This window comes from Ambystoma mexicanum, chromosome 10, assembly GCF_040938575.1.
Source record: "Ambystoma mexicanum isolate Mex_15411 chromosome 10, UKY_AmexF1_1, whole genome shotgun sequence".
Classification (NCBI taxonomy): domain Eukaryota; kingdom Metazoa; phylum Chordata; class Amphibia; order Caudata; family Ambystomatidae; genus Ambystoma; species Ambystoma mexicanum.
In genome coordinates, this window is record NC_090932.1 from 638,803,806 (window position 1) to 638,823,897 (window position 20,092).

Below are 20,092 nucleotides of genomic sequence, written 5' to 3' on the forward strand. Positions count from 1 at the left end.
CCTCAATGAAGAAAGTAGCTATTGGCTCCCCTAGAAGTCGCCAGAAGTAGCTAGATGACGTCACTGCCTAATTTGCATAATTACCTCCTCTTTCCCCCTGCGATTTATGGCTTTTACTGTGGCCCCCTCCCCTTTTAACACATCCCTTTTAAGTTATCAGTGTGTTTTACTGTGGCTCCCTCCCCTTTTAACACCTCCCTTTTAAGTTGTCAGTGTGTTTTTGCATTAATCCTGTTAGAAAACGGGCGAATGACCACACTTTTTTCAATTGGTTTGGAAACTTGCATAAATGAGCAAGTCTCCAAACCAATTGAAAAAAGTAGCTAGATTTCTCGCTAGCCGCTTTTTGATGAAAAAGTCGCTAGGGGGGCGTACTTTCTCGCTAAATATAGCGAGAAAGTCACTAGGTTGGCAACACTGCCCGGGTGGCGGAGGCAGCCCCTTTCTGCCCCCCCCTCCCAAAGAACTGAGAGGACTTCCTGCGGCCTCGGCTGTGAATGGAGAGAACTGCGCATCTGTCGTCTGGAGGCCCCTCCCCCACAGGAGCAGCCAAGCATGCGGCGTCTGCCTTGAGTAGTGAGCTGCCCTCCCCTTTTCCTGAGGATTATCCCCCCGTCGTGTGATGGGTCCCCCAGCAACGTGTGGGCCTTCAGTGATCTGGGGCGAGTTGGGTGAGCCCGACTCCATTGTCTGTGGCGTGACCGCCAACCTAACAGACCACGTCGGGTGCACTCGACGTGTGCATGGGGCCTGCCCGGTGATCCGGAGAAGGCCCCCAACAAAGGTCCAGGCAATATGGAACAGCGTTAACCGCCAACTGTTCCAGGACCTTCACCGGCACTCCTCTATATACCTTATGGGGGTACTCTATCCGTCGTGCAGCTCGCTGCCTGGAGTGTAGTGCCCAAAACCTACCTGGGAGCAACACGTACCGTGTGCCCCCCCCCCCCCCACCCCCTTAGTACATAGCTTAGTAAGATGTTTTATGCACAGTTCTGGCCAAACATTTTGGATCAAAACCGTTTTGGGTGATGATAGTTCACCCACATTTTTAATAGTTTAGTTACTCAGTACAAAAATGTTCATTCAGGTCCGTTTGATGTTTTTTCACACCTGCTTTTTTATATTGTAGATAAGGCAGAGTTTAAATAAATATGCAACAGCTCTGCCAGGATCTGCTCTCTGACCGTGGCAGAACCCGAATTAATATTAACACAATTTTAATAAACTTATTTTTAATATATGCAGTCATGTATAGAAATTGGTTGCAGGATTTGGGAGCCTGAAGTGACCTGTGTATATTCGCAGTTCATGCAAACGTCATCCACGTCTCCTAATCAGCACGCGCCCTATGGTGTATCCATGGAGGGAGGGAGGAAAAACGTTCCCTCATTGGGGGCGATACATGCAGAAGAAACCACAACGTGAACGTCCTGGCGGAGATGTAGTCACTTTTCTAGCCTTAAGCAGAAAATCAATTCTACAAGTACTGGACGTGATTCCACCACGTGGGTTAAAATTAACACAACCTATTAGTATAAAGCAACATGCTCCTTCAGAAAGAAAAAAAACATCATCTCATCTAACAAAATGTAGCAATGAAAGCCAGCATGACTGTACTGGCAGCCAATTGATTATATTGATTAACTACCCAGGGTAAAGCCTTTACTTTATATATGATTTGTCCCTTGGAGTATATTTAGTGATTATATATTGCAGATGAAATTATATTTCGTTATTCATTATACAAAAGCAATTTAGTACCTGATACTACATTTTTGCTGAGAGATGGACTGTGATCCAATCAGCAAACAGACAGCCGTGATTGATTAATCAATACATAGGCATAGCCTTATTACAGTAGACAAATTAGACATCCCGAGATATATTGCTAAATAGACACCATGTCTCTTCTTCAAATCAATCTCGTAATTGATAGCAGTGACCTTTGGGTAGCACAGAGCAACTTTCTTCGAATTAATGGCTTGTCTTTCGTTTGGTCAACCCCTGGTCGCTCACTGCCTTCCTTTGTTTAGGGCCGAACGGATTGGGCAGCAGCAAGCTGTGACAGGCACCTTTTTTATGGAGACCACACTTTTTCATTTAAGATACTTTTTACCAATGTTGCTGATTAGTAAAGCTTAGTGTAGTCTTCATTTCTGCACAATAGAAGTGAGCTCACAACAAAAAGGGCACCTTATGATAAAAACTCAACCCAATACGCTACGGTTTGACATATTCTGTAATTGAGTTAAGATGGCAGAGTTAGTAAACATTTAGAGCAGCCTTTGTAAACGAGAAAAACATTGAGAAACACATTGAGCAGAAAAGCAACATGGCCTACAGCACCAACTGGTTTCTTTGTCAAAACAAATTGCCCTGTGCTTCCTTCAAAGACTGCGGGATACAATAGATTGGGTATGAGAATAGCTCTGGGGCAAACTGCTTGTCTTGGAAGCAAAAACAACACTGAGCAGCACCTGAGTGAAGTGTCAAATAAGAGCCTGACTTAATGGTCCTGATTCACAGAGCGTTTTCCAATGGGGGTTTGCCATTATAAAAACGCTTCTGTGAATTAGGCCCATAACTTTTTAAAAGTTTTTCAGGAATGGTAAAACATGCTGTTTTTGAAAAGTATACCTGCTGTACTACACTGACTCAGTATGAAAACCTCTTGCTTTACTTGGCGTTACTACCTCTACTCATAATAGTAATAATGGAATGATTGTGCGCCGAAATGTGTGGCGCAAGCGTGAAAAATGCAGTGCAAGCGTGTGAAACGCACGCGTGCGCCATTTCCCGATTCATGGAAGGCCCTGCGCCTGGCTTACCTGGGACTTGCGCCGAATCCGCTTGTGCAGCACACGTCACTGCGACTTATCCTGAAGGCTGTACGTGAGTTGCCAAGTGAAGGCACACAACGTCCACCACAAACACTTAAAAATGGGGCAGAACACACGGAATGGGGAACAACACGTGAAGATGTGGCCGTAACAGGGGAATTCCAGAAGCGAAATCCCTGCAATGCCCACATGAGCGCTAACATGTATTCATGGAATTGAACAGGGCAAACCCACGCACGCCAAAAGACGCGCAAAGCCAGAAACACGTCCGCCACGTTGAAAGCAGGTGGAAGTGCCCCCGTGCAGCATAAAAGTGCGCACAAACAACAAACAAGCATATACAGCTATGATGAATGTCCCATTTCTCGCAGAAGTGATCTTTGCACACTGCAGGAGGAAGATAGCCAGGCCCTGCATTTTCTTACCCAGGACCAGCCTTTTTGGGATGCCTGATGACCAAGTCTGTGGCAGGTATAGGTTTCCACCTCATATCATCCTAGACCTGGTCACTGAGTGGGAGGATGACCTCACATCACCCACCTTATGCTCCCAAGCACTGAGCCCCTTTGGAAAAGGTGATCAATGTCCTGCATTGTTTGGCCACTGGGTCATTTCAGCGGACAACTGCCATAGTTGCGGGCGTCTCACAGGCCACGCAGTCACGCTGCCTACACCAGGTGTTGGCAATCATGACTGCACGCCCCTCAGTCCGCAGGCACATATACATGCCCAGAACACACTCAGAATGGACTTTTACGGGGTGGAACACTTCCCCAGAGTGCTTGGTGCCATTGATTGCACCCATGTGGCCCTACGTCCACCTAGGGCCAGTGAGCACATCTATTGCAACCACAAGCACTGGCATTCCACCAACATGCAGGTTGTATGTGATGCCAAGGGAATCATCACCTCTATTTTTGCAAACTATCCCGGGTCCACCCATGACAGTTTCATATTCAAAATGTCAGCCCTATACCGGGACCTGGAAGCTGGGAGGCATGGCAACACATGGCTCATTGGTGAGTACAAATGCCATTGCACATGCATGCATGTCACACACAGACAAATACACAAACCCAACTAATGCCAACCATTATCACCCCCCCAGGGGACAGTGCCTACCCTCTGAGCACCTGCATGATGACGCTAATACGGAACCCCGCTACACCACCCCAGGTAAGATACAATGCAGCCCATATTGCAACCCAGGGAATAGTGGAGCGAGAATTGGGAGTGCTCAAGTCACATTCCCGCTCCCTTGACCGCTCTGGTTGGCAGCTACTACATGCACCCCCAGTAGTGTGCAGGATCATTGTGGCAGTATGTGTCCTGCACAATGTTGTAACCCGGCGGGGCATACCGGTGGACATGGTGGTGCCCCCACATCCCCAACCACACACACACCCACTGCGCAAGGGAGGGGAAAGGGCACATGGCGAGGCAGCCCGTACCCAGCTTTTGGCTACATTTTTCACCTAAACTCCCCTTCTGCGGAGTGCACACAGGCCTGGCACATTCCAGGTGACAATTGATGACGACAAAGAGACAGTCAACAGTCACAACCTTAACACCGAGAATGTGTCCTTGGAATTGCAGCAATGTGTGCATCCCTAGCCACTTAAGCAAACACAATCCCATGTGGCAAAAAGGCACACATGCAAGCTACAGATTGCACCCCCATACAAAATATCACATCCAAATGCTGGTATGTCATGTAAAGCACCCCCAACCCAATGTCACCCATCTCACACACCATGCTATGTGAAAACTACAATAAAAATATCAACACACATGACACAACTGTCACAAAGTGCACTGTCACAAATGGAGAAAAGCCACAGACAATCCCCTCAGACAAGGAATCTGAAGAAAAAAGAGTGAGCAAAAATATCCGCCCTATATTAAAAGTATGTAAATGCATGCAAACAAAGGTGTCAACACCAAAACCTTGAACCTTCGGTGGCATACATTTCAGGGAATCACAAAGAAGAAAAGAAAATGCATGAGCTGTGGGGCTGTACCCCCGCAACACCCCGCTCACTACATAACACAGTACAGTGAGTGGTGTTTGCGGCCTGGAAACCCCTGCAGCTGCATAAAAAACATAAGCAAAAAAATGAGCCTGTGGTGCCAGTTCACGCTCACGAATGTCAATGTGAACTTGTGCAGCAGGGACACAGCATGTCTCAGAAGGCAAGTAGTGTGTGCGTGGGTGGATGTTGGGGTGGTGATGGGGGTGTAGGCGTGTTTGCAGGGCTATCCAATGCATATTAGCATGGGAAATTCATGAACCTTCAGTGTTGCGTACATTTCCCATGTGAACCACTCTGTTGTGGACACATCCACAACGGAAACATATTGCCAACCCTGTGGCACATCATAGCAAAACCAACATAGGACTATCAAATTACAAGCATAACATATCATGAACACAGGACCCAACAGTGACAACGTCAGACAGTGAGGAAACACCACAGCACAAGTGCCTCAATGTGACATTGCCACCACACATCGCCCTACCATCATGAGAGTGGCTTTGACAGCTATATGGGGCATGGGACCACATAGAGCATTAAGTGCATCAACAATATATACTGTCAAGGCAATACATGCATAAGCAAAATGAAATAATGCACAGTCAACAATATACTCACCAAAATGCAGTCCAACCATGCACTGGAGAATCCATCATGAATCCCCACTAGGGGTGTATACACAAGTAGGACTTCGGACTGGCCACAGATAGGATGGAAGTCCAAAGCCTCTGTGTAAGTTACTGCCACACGGTGCCATCCTTGCGAGCCCATGGCAAGGGGGCGCAGGAGTGGCATATGTGTCCGGACCCCAAGCCACAAACACAAACACGAGACAAGCCTGTATGTGCCCAGCCGGAACACACAGTGGATGCCATTGGATGCCACACAGCACCCCACTGTAACATAAATACACAAAAGACAAAAAATAAAAATGGCGATAGTGGACCCGGGTGGGGGAGGGGGCCTGCAGGGTGATCCTCAACACCCACATGCGATGATGTTGAGACAAAAAAAATAATCCTCCATGGGCTCATGGTCTTCACGGCCTGACCTGAGTGAGAGATAAGTCGTCGTCGTCACCTCCTGGTTGTACATCAGGAAGTGAGAGTGGCACATGTGCCTGACCACGCATAGCCCCAGCAAGCCCCTCCACGGCAGCAAGTATGCGGGCCTGGTGAGCCTGGTTCTGCATGAATATGACACAGAGGTCACCATGCAGCACCTCACATGAAACACGGAGTTCCTACTGAAAGGACTCACCTGTAACACAGAGCTCTGCCAGCGAGGCCTCATGTGACAGACGCACCTCCTCCCAGCTTGCATGGAGTTCAGCCGAGATGGTGTGATCCAGGCGCTCCATAATGAGTGCAGCCAGGGTACTTCTGAGGGAGGTGTTATCTTCCCTCTGGGCTTCCCAGTGGGCCTGTCCCTCCGCAGCAATAGCTGAGCACAGAGCCACCAGTTCAGCCCGGCTAGCCCTGTTGGAGATGGCCGTGCCTAGCCTGAGTGAGCGGCACGTGGACAGCCTTGCCTGCTGCTGGAGCTCCACCTGCCTATCAGGGGGGAGAATGGAATCGGCCACAGGTTCCATAGCTTGAGCCAACATCTCAACCGCTCCCCCCTGTTGCTGTGCTATGGCATACATGGCTTGCTCCCACCCAGTGGTCGCCGGTGGCAGCACGGCCACCACGTTGCCGGACACCATACCTGTTTGGCCCAAGGAGACGTGGTCCTTGCTGTGGTGGCACTGCCTGTGGCTACAAGACTGCATACCTCAGTCGATCTGCTGCCCCAGGAACAGGAGCAACTGGTGTGGAGGGTGAACCTGCACCCGTAACCACCACAGGCGGATATTCCAAAACTGACTGGCCCCTTGAGGAATCAACTCACAATGCAGGTGTGGCAGACAGAACAGCGTCCACTGCAGAATCACCCGCCGTCGATGGCACGGATTGATGAGCATCCGATTCACCATCAGAGTCAAAGAGATCCTCAGAGCCATACCCAGAGGCAGGCCTGGACAGGATGGCCTGGAGCACCAATGGATGTTCGCGACCTACCTGGATGGTTGTTGACGTGAACACCCCACCCTGACTGCCATCTCCTCCTCCTCTGCTTCTGGTGCATCATCACCTGTAACAAAATAAAAAAAAGACCTGAGCACACATGTCAGCATCACATACCATACATTTACACAACACAATATTGAGGGCCAACAATGAGACAGCCATGCCACACACAACACAAACTCTGGCATGCATGTGGTGTCAATGAAATGGAAGTGGAACGCGAAACCAGACATGGATGCATGTCAAATGCGAAACCCACACATGTACTGCATGTAGCATATCACCTGCATCACACACAACCTTGTGGCAGGCATAGATCTCAGGCGAAAATGATAGATGTCAACTAAGAGATGGCATATAGCATAGCCATGACACAATTACCAAATAGCCACAGCAGTAAATCAAATTGAACTGTCCATGACACATGTAAAATGCATGTCAACATCCAATGCAAGAAAATAAATATTCCAAAAAGTACACGTGTCACAGGATGCAACAACGCAAGTGCATTGAAATACAATGAGGGAGGCACATGGATACATACATGCCAGGTCACTTTGACATCACACAAGTAAATAGGCATGTCAAAGGGTGAAACATGGCTCAGAAGTGCGTGGTGCAGTGCAGCACATGTGTACATCCTCAACTATCAAAAGAACCAAAAACGTAGTGATGTCAATCTCGCAACATGCCGGCACTTTAAGGGCAAGTGCAGTCATCATGTGCAAAGTGTTGGCACTGGGTTGTAGGGATGCAGTGAACCCTTCCCCGCCCCCTGGGGAAAATCAGGAAGGCAGTGCATGGATTTTAATGGCTGACCAGAGTACTGTGAAGTCGCAGACAGTGTTGGCAGGTGTCAATTGCATCATCTCAATCAACTGAGACTACAGCAGATGAGAGGTAGACAGTAAGCAGGACACATGAGGAACCAGCACAAGTACATCTATACATGCAGAAGCCACAACACCAGTAGCCTAGAGGCAGGGTGGCTGTAACAGAGGGAGGCCTGTGCTCGACACAGACAAGGACACCCTAAACATGTGAGTGATGTGAAAGTGACCCTGAGTGAGCATTGTATGGATGACCAAATACCATGAGAAGGATACAATACTGGAGATGTAGTACAATGAGTAGCATGCCACTGACCGATAGGGGCTTGCAGGAAATGCACATGTTCTATGAATGAACACTCATGTGCACTCTGAGCCTGTGCCATCTGCATGATCCAAGTAAGACACCCTGCATCACGGAGAAAGGAAGTACCCCACAGTACAGGTTTGGCAGGGTTGAAGAGGGAAGTGTGCATGTACACAGGAATGGGGAACAGGCCATAGCAGTAGTCCAGCATGTAAATCACCAGTAACATGGAGACAGTGAGCTGCAGGGTGGTGGAAAGGCAAGGAAGCATGCCTGTGAGGAGGGGCAGCTTGCAGGGTGACCTCACATAGCTGTCAGTCATGTGACGACATAGGCCGAATGTTGAGTGGAACTACAGCACAGGCTATATGCTAACATGTCAGTGAGCTTGAACATGGATAGGAGGGGCCACCGAATGACTTGCATGTAAGTAGGATGGATGTGTGCTGATGAGGACTGGCCCCATGTACAGTACATGGCCTGCATGCAGACTGCATCACGACAAGCATGCATCAGTCAAGCATTGCATGTGTCACACATGGCACTCATTAATACATAGCCTGAGCTGGCAGTCAATTACAACACATCACACAAGCAAAACACACATGGGCTGGACACACAAGCAAGACTCACCAGACGTTGCGTTATAATCCAGCATCTCTCCTACTCCCTCGATTTGTACCTGATCGATGAACTCTGCAGCGATTTCGTTGTGCGGAGTGAGTTTATCCTCCTCTGCTGGTGGCCCACTGCCAGTCACCAGAGTCAAGGCATAATTAGAGGCCCGCTTATTTTTTGCACAGCATCAGAGGTCAGTCCAACACTTGTAGCAATCCTCAGCTGTGTGCCTCTCAAATCCCATGGCACTCATACTATCCGCAATGAACTGCAGGTGGACCTGACACTGGTCAGGTGTAGTATGGCAACCTGAGCCCACCAGCATATCGTGGTCGTGTGCCGACACCTAGTCCACAAGGAAGTCCAGTTCCTGTTTATTGAAAGGCTTCTTCCTTGCTGTGCCGCAGGCCGGAGCCTTGTCTGGGGTCCCAGCCTCTTGTGCAGAAGCACACGTCCTACTCTTGGCCGGTTCTGCGGACCCTGAGTGGCTAATGCCGCTCTGATCAGTAGGGGCAGTGGTGATGGTGGACTGGCCAATGGGAGTAGTTATAAGCATGAGGTCGGAAGGCCTGGATTGTGTAATTGGCTGCTGGGTGCTGTTGCCAGGACCCAGCTGCTTAACTGCCTCAGTGCCAAGGGCTGTGACCAATACAGTCTTGGGTGGCAGATTCACTGCTGCGGTGATGTTGGCTGCATCTGCCCCTGCAGTTCCCACCACCTGGCTGGTTGGGCAGCAGATGTTACCACTACCCCAGATATATGTGCCTTGGTCACAGCTACCTTAGGCACACGTGTCTTGGCCTTCCCACCTGAAAATTTGCCTGAGAGACCTCCTGTGCCAAGGCAGCCTGCGCTGGCTGACCGAGAGCATGTGCGGTGGTTGCCGCAGCTACACCTGCAGCTTCCACTACCTGGTGGCCCGTGCCAGCCGATGACACTGGCTGTGGGGTCAGATGTGCGCTCGGGTTGAATGCAGCAGCAGCATCCCCCTGAGCCGCTGGGGGGTGGTATGGCTGTCCCAGCATGTGGCTGATCATCCTGCCCCTGCGGAACACCCTGGCCATGTCCCCCTCCACGTCCACTTTGGCATCCATGGACTCCCTGGCCACCCTGGCCACGTGCCCCACCACATTCAGCCCTGGGAGGTCCCTCAGCTTTGCCGCCCTTCCCTTTTGGTGGCCTCCCAACCATGGCACAGATGGAGTAGTGCCAATGGGAGGTGCACACAACAATTGTCCTGGGCAATTGGGGTGAAGGGGGAAGGGTACCTGATGTTAGACACACTCCTGTGCTCCTACAAGGCTGTATGTGACCCCTGTTGAATAAAGACGGGTCATGCAATGCTCAGGCACCCCAAGTAAACAAAACAAATGTACACGCAACCCCCAGTAGCCCACCTGCATGGAATAAACCTCCCGCAGTGCGCTGTGGCACCCAGGGACACAAAAAAAGCATACGCGTGGAACACGCAGGCTACTCTGACCTCGAAAACGGGGTACACACAAGAGGAACCACAGTGGGAAAAAGAAGTGTGCGCGACTCACCATCTGCTTTGAGTGGAAAAGAAAAAGACGTGTGTGTGCGTGTAGGCAACTCCCCCATCAAAACAAGAAGTACGAACTTTAAGCGCTGTGAAAATGTCATGTGTGAACCCACAAGTTGTAGAAACACAGCCGTCGGACTCCATGAAAAGAACGTACAGCGAACTGCTGTGCTGTGTGGACCCTTAACCCCTGCCGAGGCAAAACCTGCGTGTGTCACATCCCTTATGCGCTTAGGCGCTAGGAGCCTTTCATCGAATTACACGTTCACGTGCTGTTTTTTCATGTGTGGACTCACTCTGCATCAAGCTGGCCAAGCGACAACACATGGAAGACCATGCTCCTGCCCAGAAGGCCATTTACCTGCCCCAAAGAGCCCTGAGCAGCATCCTACGACCCATCTGCTGCTGCCAGCCTGACTGCTGCCAACGTGCCCTGCTATTTGGTGCCTGCACAGAAGCCACTGCCAGGGATCCTGTTCCTGAGACCACCTCTGCTGACCCAGAAGACTCCCGACTGGTGTACCATTGCTCCACAGCCCAGACCAGGACCAAGTTGCCCACCCACACCTGCCTCAGGGGTTGTCATGTCCAACTCAACAGCATAAAGGGCCAGTGGCAACCCCCAGTCTGAGAGGCAGAAGGCTGCCAGCTTCACTGAAAATGAAGTTGGCATCCTGGCGGAGCGAGTCCTGGGGAATTACGATGCCCTCTTCTCAAGTTCCCGCCTTGACAGGGATGGATGGAGGAGTATCTGGAAAGGACATTGTGGATGCCATCAACGTGGATGGGGTGGCACCCCGCGACTATGACTGTGTCCTGGAGCGCTGGGAGGACTTCACGTCCAGGGCCCTCAGGAAGGCCCAGTGCCTCGTTGAAGCTCGTGGAGAAGTGGGGCGCCGGGACCAGTTGACCAACATCCAGATGAGGGTCCTGGAGCGCATACACCCATCGCTTCACCGCCAGGTCCTTGAGATACAGACCCGTCCGGAGTCGAGTGGTAAGTGTCCATGTGTTAATCTCTAGCGTAGTGCATGTTGAGGTGTGTCAGGTGTGTGCACCTTGGAAGTATGTCTGGCATGCCCCATGTATGGATGTCTGTGTACAACGCTGCGGTGTACGTGGAAAGGAAAATCCACAGACGGCGAGAATCAGACCCATGTGCTTGTGAAAATCCAACCACTGGATGAACTAAAAACAAGGTGTTGAAAGAAGGGAAGCTTTGGCATTAGAAGCCACTTTCTCCACCGAAAAAAGTGCTCAAAAACAAATCAACATTGTAAATCGTGGCTGTTTCCATTTTTGAATCAGAGGACAATCATCCTCGAGGTTCCAACCAAGATGTACTGAAACTGAATGCTATATCCTGCCCCTCCTGATTCCAGTGTATAGGAGATGGTGTGGCCCATGTCAATATATGTGCCTGAAAAATGGGTTGTTTTGTCCTGAAGACGGTTGCCATACAGAGAGAGTATTGATGGTGATGCTCGCAGAGAGCAACTGAAACACGTGTCGACATGAATCTGTGGGAATAAGAGAACACAGACTGTTGTGATACCCCAAATTTGTGGGGATGGTTTACAATGAATTATAATTACATGGAGATATAACAGATGTTGAACTGTTTTTTATATACAGACCATTTTTTCAAAAAATGAATGTGGAATGAGAGATTGATGAGAATAGCATGAATGTGAACGAATGGAAAAGTGAATGGGCCATAGTGTTGTAGGAATTGTTTAATATGTTTTTTAGACATAGCTTCTTTGCTTGAGTAAATTAAATAAAAAATAAAAAATCTTGGGAATTGAAACCAAGTTAGAAAGTCACTTGTGCATTCCGTCATCCTTATCTTTGTCTACTATTTCGAGCGCCTTTGTATTTTCTGTCTGTGTGCAGGGACATAACAGTGAAGCATGTGAGTCTGAGCGACAATGGTGTGTGTGTTGCTATGCATGATATGCACCTGAATGTGACAACGCACACATGATTGCATACCTGTGTCTGTACCAGGCCATGTCTGTTGTGTGAATCATGGATGCTGATGTCACCCTCATGGAAGTGCATGGTGTACATGTGCGTGTTACTGAGTGGTGAGTGTGTGACTGGGAAACGCCATGGATGCATGGCACATGCACATCTCAATGCATGCATTAAATGTTGTGGTCTAGCTGTCCATGATTGCACTCTGATGGAAGATGGACACAGACGGATGCATGACTGTGCGGTGGTGAATCTGCATGTTTGTTGCTTTCAAGGACCTGTGTGTTGTGGAAGGTGATGATGGCTATGAAGTACACCTGTGCCACTCATATGCATTTGCTTTGTGTCTAGCAGACTTTGATTCAGTACCCTGATGCTTGTGTTCAATATCTCCCTTTCCACAGCGGTGAGTGAAGAAGAGGGCGGAGACAGTGCTGTGGAGCAAAGCGGCGGGACGGCCTCCACCGGCCGGAGACACAAGGCCCAGTCACCCTCCCAGGTAAAGCCATCTTCCGGAAGCGAGGGGACTGGTGCCGCATCCGCCACTATGGCCGTTGCTGCCGCTGCTGCCGAGGGGAGGCCCAAGAGGCCAAGGTTGGATGTGGGCTCCTCGGCAGTGGAAGGGGCAGGTCAGTCCCCGCAGGGGCAGGACAATGCGGAAGACGGTGCAGAGGCATCCAGGTTGGTGGTGAGTGAGCAGGAGGAGGAGGCCACATTAGACCCATACATGGGGCCTGGTGGGGGTGATTCCACTGGTGCAGTCCAGGGGCAGGGGCAGGAGGCAGCACAGGTCGCCGCAGAGGTGCCTGTGTGTAATCCTGTCCCTGATTCTGCGACTGCATCACTCTGCACCGGAAGGGATGCCTCGGTCCAGGCTCATCCCCAGGTAGAGGAAGTGTCCATGTCAACTGACCTTCCTCTACCTGCAGAAGTGGCAATCCGTGACAGGATTGAGCCAGTCCTAGTCGGTATCGCGATGCGCACACGTGTGATTCGTGATGATGTGCGTGATTCCAGGCAGGACAATGCACATCATCACAAACAGCTGTGTGTTACGCTCACCTGGCTCCCACAGGGGCGTCGATCTGAACTGGACAGGTGCGGTCTCCACCAATGTGACGCGTAGTGCCGAGATGACAGACTTGACTAGCCCACCTAGCTTTGTTTGCTTGGCCCGTAGGAGTATTCTTCTGCAAATGGAGAAATGGAATTAACCACCCGTGGAGTTGAGTGTTAACCCCCACCCCCGCTGTTCTCCCCAGTGATCACCTTTAATGCCCCCTCTTATAGTCTCACCTGATGGTTTGAAAAGATGAGCTATCCATCCTGCATTGAGCGCAAGGGCGCGTAGATAACCAGTTGCTGCACTGGTTCGAAGGAATTGGTGAGTTCCAGAACAATATTGACTCTGAGATTTCCGGCGAGACGACTTAAGTATATAGTTCATAAGAGTTCAAATGTCTGACTTTCACTCTTGTCCGATTCCTTGCCGGTTGCAGCTTGACCCTAGCGAAGAGTTCCTCGTGGCAACCGGTAACATTCAGGTAAGGATTTGTATTATCCAACACAGTTCGATAAAATAATGTCAGTATGTAACCTGTTGCTTTCTCCCTTATTCAGGTGCTGAGAGAAATTATGAAGTCTCGGGGAATAATGCCTCCGGCGGTAAATTTAGGTAAGTCTATTGTGGTGAGAAGGATTCCCCTTGTTTGTCCCTTTGTTTCACCTTGCTGTCCTTTTGTACCCCTTAGGGGGCCGGGGTACGGCAAAGATGCGGTAGAGGCTGCGCCGACCCGTGAAGAGGAATAGGACCCCCGGTGGTAAAATCAGGTAAGTCTATGGAGGGTAACTAATATTGCCTCTGTTTATTCCCTTGGCTCACCTTGCTGTTCTTGTGTTCCCCTTAGGTGCCGGAGTGCGGCGGGAACATGCAGAAGGATGCAGTGGATAGTGAAGATGCTGCGAAGGCCGGTGAGTTCAGCGCGGCACTGCAGCAGGCGAGGTGACGCGCATAAAATAACTTCTTTCTTCCAGCTCGAAGGCGCGGTGGATCGGGAATTCAGGTAAGGATCAAAGGTATTGCTCTTGTTCTAACCTTTTCTCCTTCTTTCTCCCTCTTTCTAGGAGCTCCAGACTCGAGGCGGGCGTGGCAGAAGACTGGATGCAGACTTGCAGGCACGGTGAGCGTTACGCTGCTGGATGCAGAATAACGTGAAGCGGGTGCTGCTCTTCGGGCGTGGTTTAAATAGCCTCCAAAGTAGTCCCAGGTGAGTATTCCTCCCCGACCCCACCCGAGTAAAAAAATAGTCCCTAGGTAAAGTAGTCCCTTCCAAGCCTCTTTTGGCTTGGAGCTCTTGCAGCATGGTCTGCATCAGGTAAGTTTGCAGCATGGTCTGCATCAGGTAAGTTTTAATCTATGAGCCTAGCGCCTCTGGTGCCAGGACTGACTCTCCATATGAGCCTGGCACCATAGATGCCAGGACTGCACCCAAATAGCCCCTAGCAGGGGTTGTTGGGCTTGCTTCGGATAACTTGATGCCTTCTTCCAGGTTTGCTGGACTTGATCTGGATCCCCGGGGGTAGGCATTATGACAGCACTCCCCCCCACAAGGCCCATCCTAAAGTCGTTCTTCCCCGTGGTTTTGGTCTGTCTGGGAAATTTCAGTGGAATTTTTTCACCAATCGGGGTGCATGAACGTGGTCACTAGGTTCCCATGACCTTTCCTGTGGTCCGTAACCTTTCCAGTCGATTAAATAAAAAAGGTTTGACTTCACCAGCTTGGAGTCCAGGATGTTCTTAACCTCAAATTCGGGTTCCCCGTCTATAAGGATAGGGTCTGGTGGCTTGGTTAGTCTTGTCCCTGGTTGCACCGGCTTCAAAAGTGACACATGAAAGACGGGGTGAATTCGCATATTAGCAGGTAAATCCAACTTGACGGCCACTGGGTTGATAAAGGCCTTAATAGAGTAAGGTCCCAAATATCTGGGGTTAAAGGTCCGTGTTCCCTTTAGACGTATGTGTTTTGTGGCCAACCATACTTGGTCCCCTATCTGGTATTGTGAAGTATCATTTCTATGCCGATCAGCATATTCCTTGTATTTTTCTTTCGCTTGTTTTTGTCAAGCTGATTGGCCCTAGAGGACCGCGTACCTGTAGTCTTGGTGGATGGTCTTGCAGAGGCCGCCAGTCTGGAGTCCGGAAACTGATGAAATGGCGGCACGAGGAATCAGCCTCTCCACCACCCAAAAGAGGAACTGGGTGAAGGATGGACCGACCCCCAATGTCACGTTAAATACTCTCCAGAAAAGCGTGACAAGAGGATTGAAGGCTCAGTTGGGTGACACCACAGTCCAGGTAGAGTTGGTTGTCGAGACCATGAATCTTCCAGGTCCAGTGTAACAGCGAGGTATTTGCAGTTGATAGAGGAGTTCGATTGGTGCAGATGGTTCCAAAGGTTTGCAGGATAAAGTTCGGAGACAGGCAAGACCCAGGTAAGTACTGGAGGTTGGCAGACCCAGGACAGACCACAGGTAAAGGCTGGAGTCAGGCAGGCCCAAGGTAGGCCACAGATAAGGGCTGGAGGCAGGCTGGCCCAGGACAGGCCGCAGGTAAGGGCTGGAGGCAGGCTGACCCAGGACAGGCCACAGGTAAGGGCTGGAGGCAGGCTGACCCAGGACAGGCCACAGGTAAGGGCTGGAGGCAGGCTGACCCAGGACAGGCCACAGGTAAGGGCTGGAGGCAGGCTGACCCAGGACAGGCCACAGGTAAGGGCTGGAGGCAGGCTGACCCAGGACAGGCCACAGGTAAGGGCTGGAGGCAGGCTGACCCAGGACAGGCCAGAGGTAAGGGCTGGAGGCAGGCTGACCCAGGACAGGCCACAGGTAAGGGCTGGAGGCAGGTTGGCCCAGGAAAGGCCTGTGGGATGTATTTACCCATGCATCCGAGCCCTACCTCAAAACTGTGCAGTACTGACATGAAAACATCATGATGGCCAGAGCTTCCCAGAAAATGCACAGGGAAATGCAGGAAGAATAGGCTGCCACCCATTTTTGCCGATGTTATGGGCACAGAAGGACACTGCCTAAAACCACCAGTGGACTACCCGCACAGTAGTCTGAAACCATTGGGAATGGCAATGCTGATTGCCAAATGCAACCTAGAATTGTGGGGAATTCATTCTTAAATCCCAAAAATGGGTGCAGTACCAGTACTCACCACTATCCAAAAGCCGGCGTTTTAAAACCACCCTGTGTTCCTCTGAAGGCAAGCCAAAGTGTCTATTTTAAACATTGCAACATGTGCAAAATATTCACTGAACACCAGCAGACATTTGGCAGAATGAGGTTTTGTGTGCTTACAAAATCTGGGAAATGAAGAGCCCAAAACAGTGCTTATAACAAAACTGCTATGGAGTCAGCAGTTTAAGTTGCACTGGATTTAAAGACACTAAAATCGAAAATGTTTAGATTAAATGAGTGACCTATGTTTGGTGTCACATGCCTTTGTAACTGTTGAAATGTCATAGTTTTGCACTTAGAATCAGCATTCTAGCTGCATATGTGAAAATGTTTAGTTTTATTTGAATGCAGAAACTGGGGAACAGAAATGACATGTAGCTAAAAAAAAATGGCTTAAGGAACTGAATTCGGCCTGGCAACTACCCCCATCAGGAGTGAAACTTGAGTCACAGCTGTGTTCCCAGGCCTAGCTGCCCTTTTGCTGCTCACACTAAGGATATGCCATCTATCTGATAATTGAATTACCTGTGCTCTGCAGGAGAGTGAACAATGCAACTCCCTTCACCCAGGCAGAGGGTTTATTGAGAGGATCATAAATGGCTTCCTCTTGAACAATGAGCCTCTCCTGACTCAGGCAAAGGTTTTATTACAGCAGTCGTAAAATGTAGCTTCCTCTTGGCAGAAGCTGGGAGGAGCACTGCCTGTGAGAGCAAGCTGGCTTGGCAGAACTGGATAAACCAGTATTTCTACCTTGTGCTGGGAGGAAACCACACCCCTTTGGAGCCAGAACATAACTTTAAAAAGATGGATCATTCATAGAGCGGACATGTGAAAATTTTATAAATGACACCATAACTCTTGTGATTTTTCTGGCCACATTTTAAGAGGTTTTTCGACCCGGTGGCATGTTCAGGGGGGTGTCAGCGGAAAAGTGGATATTACTCTAAATGTATGCATGTTAAAAATCTGAAACTTCATCAGTTAATGTCCATACTCCCTGCGCACATGTATGTAAAGTCGGGTCAATGTCAGAAATTGAAAAATCAGTTAAAAAGTCAATTATGTGCCATTTCTGAATGCAAGCTCTTAGAAACAGCAGATTTGGACAGAGACATGGCTAAATTCAGCCACACCATGTATGTGTAATTTCAAGCAACTGTGTAACTGTGAAATATGTCTTTTATTATCAAATATACAATGTGTGCAATCTGACAGAGGAGTGTCCTATCTGCAAGCCATAAAATGACATCCCTCTGACTCACAGTTCATTCCCCAATCAAATGATAAATGGAAGTTTGACCAATTAGAAGCTGAGAGAGAGGTAGGGTCAGTGATGCTAGAACACACCCACATTCTAAACACATAAAAGCAGACAGACAGGACAGATAGGGACCGTTCAATTCCATCTGCCGCTGGAAGCTCTGCCGGAAAAATCCATACTTACCTCCATCAACCTCCAGAAAGCCAAACTAGAGACTTCAATCTATCCAGAACTAAGAGACCAGACCAGAGAGAAAGCAGTGCTGTACCCAGAGAGACCCAGACCAGCAGAGAGAGCTGACCCAGATCACTGTGAAGTGCAGAGGCCAGACCAGACCAGACCAGAGTCTAAAATCTGACCAGATCCGTGGCGTGGCCCATTTCACTCAAGAATATAGTGTGAGTACCTAGAAAACTGTGCAGATCCAATCTCCTAGTTAAAATAATATAATTCAATCTATTAACCTAAGTAGAACTGCCTGATAGATCCAAATCTGTCACCTGTCATTCATTTGCAAAGCTGTCACTTGTCATTTTCTAGTTGCAAGCTGCACTTGTCTTTTTGAACTTTAAAATTTCAAATCTGAAAAACGACCTTCACTAAATCGCTCATATCTCCGCGACCGTTTGTGCTAGAGACTTGCAGTAACTTTCATTTGGAAGATGAGATCCTAGGCTTTCCTAGGACCCCAAAACGATAGAGATATTCCTTGTGGTTCCTCTGTAATAGCGCTCGGCACATCCGCGAATTTTGCCGCGATTTGCAAATTTCTTCATGTTTAAAAACTGCTGCTGCTTGCCTTCCATTTGCCAGAAATTCGTTTAACCTGCTAATCATTCCTGAATCATTGCAAGAGTGAGCCTGAGCTAATATTAACTAGATACCATTCACCCTGAACCTCTGAAAGGGAATTAAAAGCATTTTAGCATATTTTTTTAATTCATTGCCAGCACATATCAAAGCAATTTGGGCCTGTGTTTTCAAACTTCTGTAGTCTAAGCTTGCTGGGGTGAACTGATTTACATTGATTGCATTTCTGAGAACTGTGTGTTTTCCTTCCATTTCCTTGCCTTGCATGAAGGGGGGGAGGGGATTGCCAGAGAAAAGTGATTACATTGTTTGGTTGAAATCATATTGAGTATTTTCTGTACTGCATTCATTGAATATTGCATCCACCTGAGCTTTCATAAAGCATCCTCTACCACATTATACTTTTGTTCCTATTTACCAGTGTGCTACCTTATCCATTTCATGTCAACTCATTAGTGATTATAAGAAGTGTGCTAGTGCCAGATTCTCCGTTGTTGATCTTTATCATATCAGATTAAGTGTGCTATTCAATTATTAATTTATTATAAAGTGTGATATATATATATTTTAAATTATCAAATAAACCTTTTAAACTTGCAAAACAGAACTACTTCTTGGCTCAGTGGGGTCAGGGGGATTCCAAGAGAGGGGTGTTATATAGGGGTAGTCATCCAGAACGCATGAACTGGACATAAAGATATATCAATAAGGGTTTTCATTCAGTATTATAGACTAGGCGTTGACTTAGCTGTAGTGTTGAATTGAATCCTCTTACAAATTGGGGGCTCGTCCGGGATGTTTGGGTTAGAATAACACTTGTGCAGCTTAATACAGTGTGCTAACTGACGGGATACATACATCCAGTCGGATCACCACGCTGCATTACGCTGTAAAGCATTCCTCAAAAGGGACACTCCAAGAAAAGTTCTGTTCTGCAAAAATAAAATACTAACTTCTGTAAGTCAGGACAGAGACCAATCTCTAGAATGACGACCTTAGTAGACATGAAAATAGCCAGAGAGCACCTCTTGCATAAGCTATTTGTGAGAGGTGAATGGACCGAACAGGGCCAGGATGCGTGGTTGCAGGCCATCACACAACAGGTCACTGAAACAGGGTCAGATATATATAGAGATCAGGGTCCCTTACATGTGGCCCTGAGTGAACTATATATGGCTCCTAAAGCCAAAGAGGAACACAATAAGATTGCCAGGATAGCAGCATACCTGTACCTATATATGGGAGACATGCAGGATAGATGTGCTGAAAGCCAAAATCTGGCAAATAGGCAACAGATGGTGTTAGAGAAGGCCCAATCTGACCTGGTCTCTTCTGAGCAGAGGCTGCAGAGGAGCCAGGAGTCAGAAGATGATAGTAGGCAGCACATCATTAAAATAAAGAAGGATTTGGATGTGCTGCAACAGGAAAAGGTAGAACAGGATACTAGATTTCTGGCCCTGCAGAAGGAGCACCAAGACAGTTTGGACTCCTTACTGCAGAGCCAGAAAAAGCTGGAGCAACAATTAGACTTTAACAGGGCATGCACGGAGCAGGTA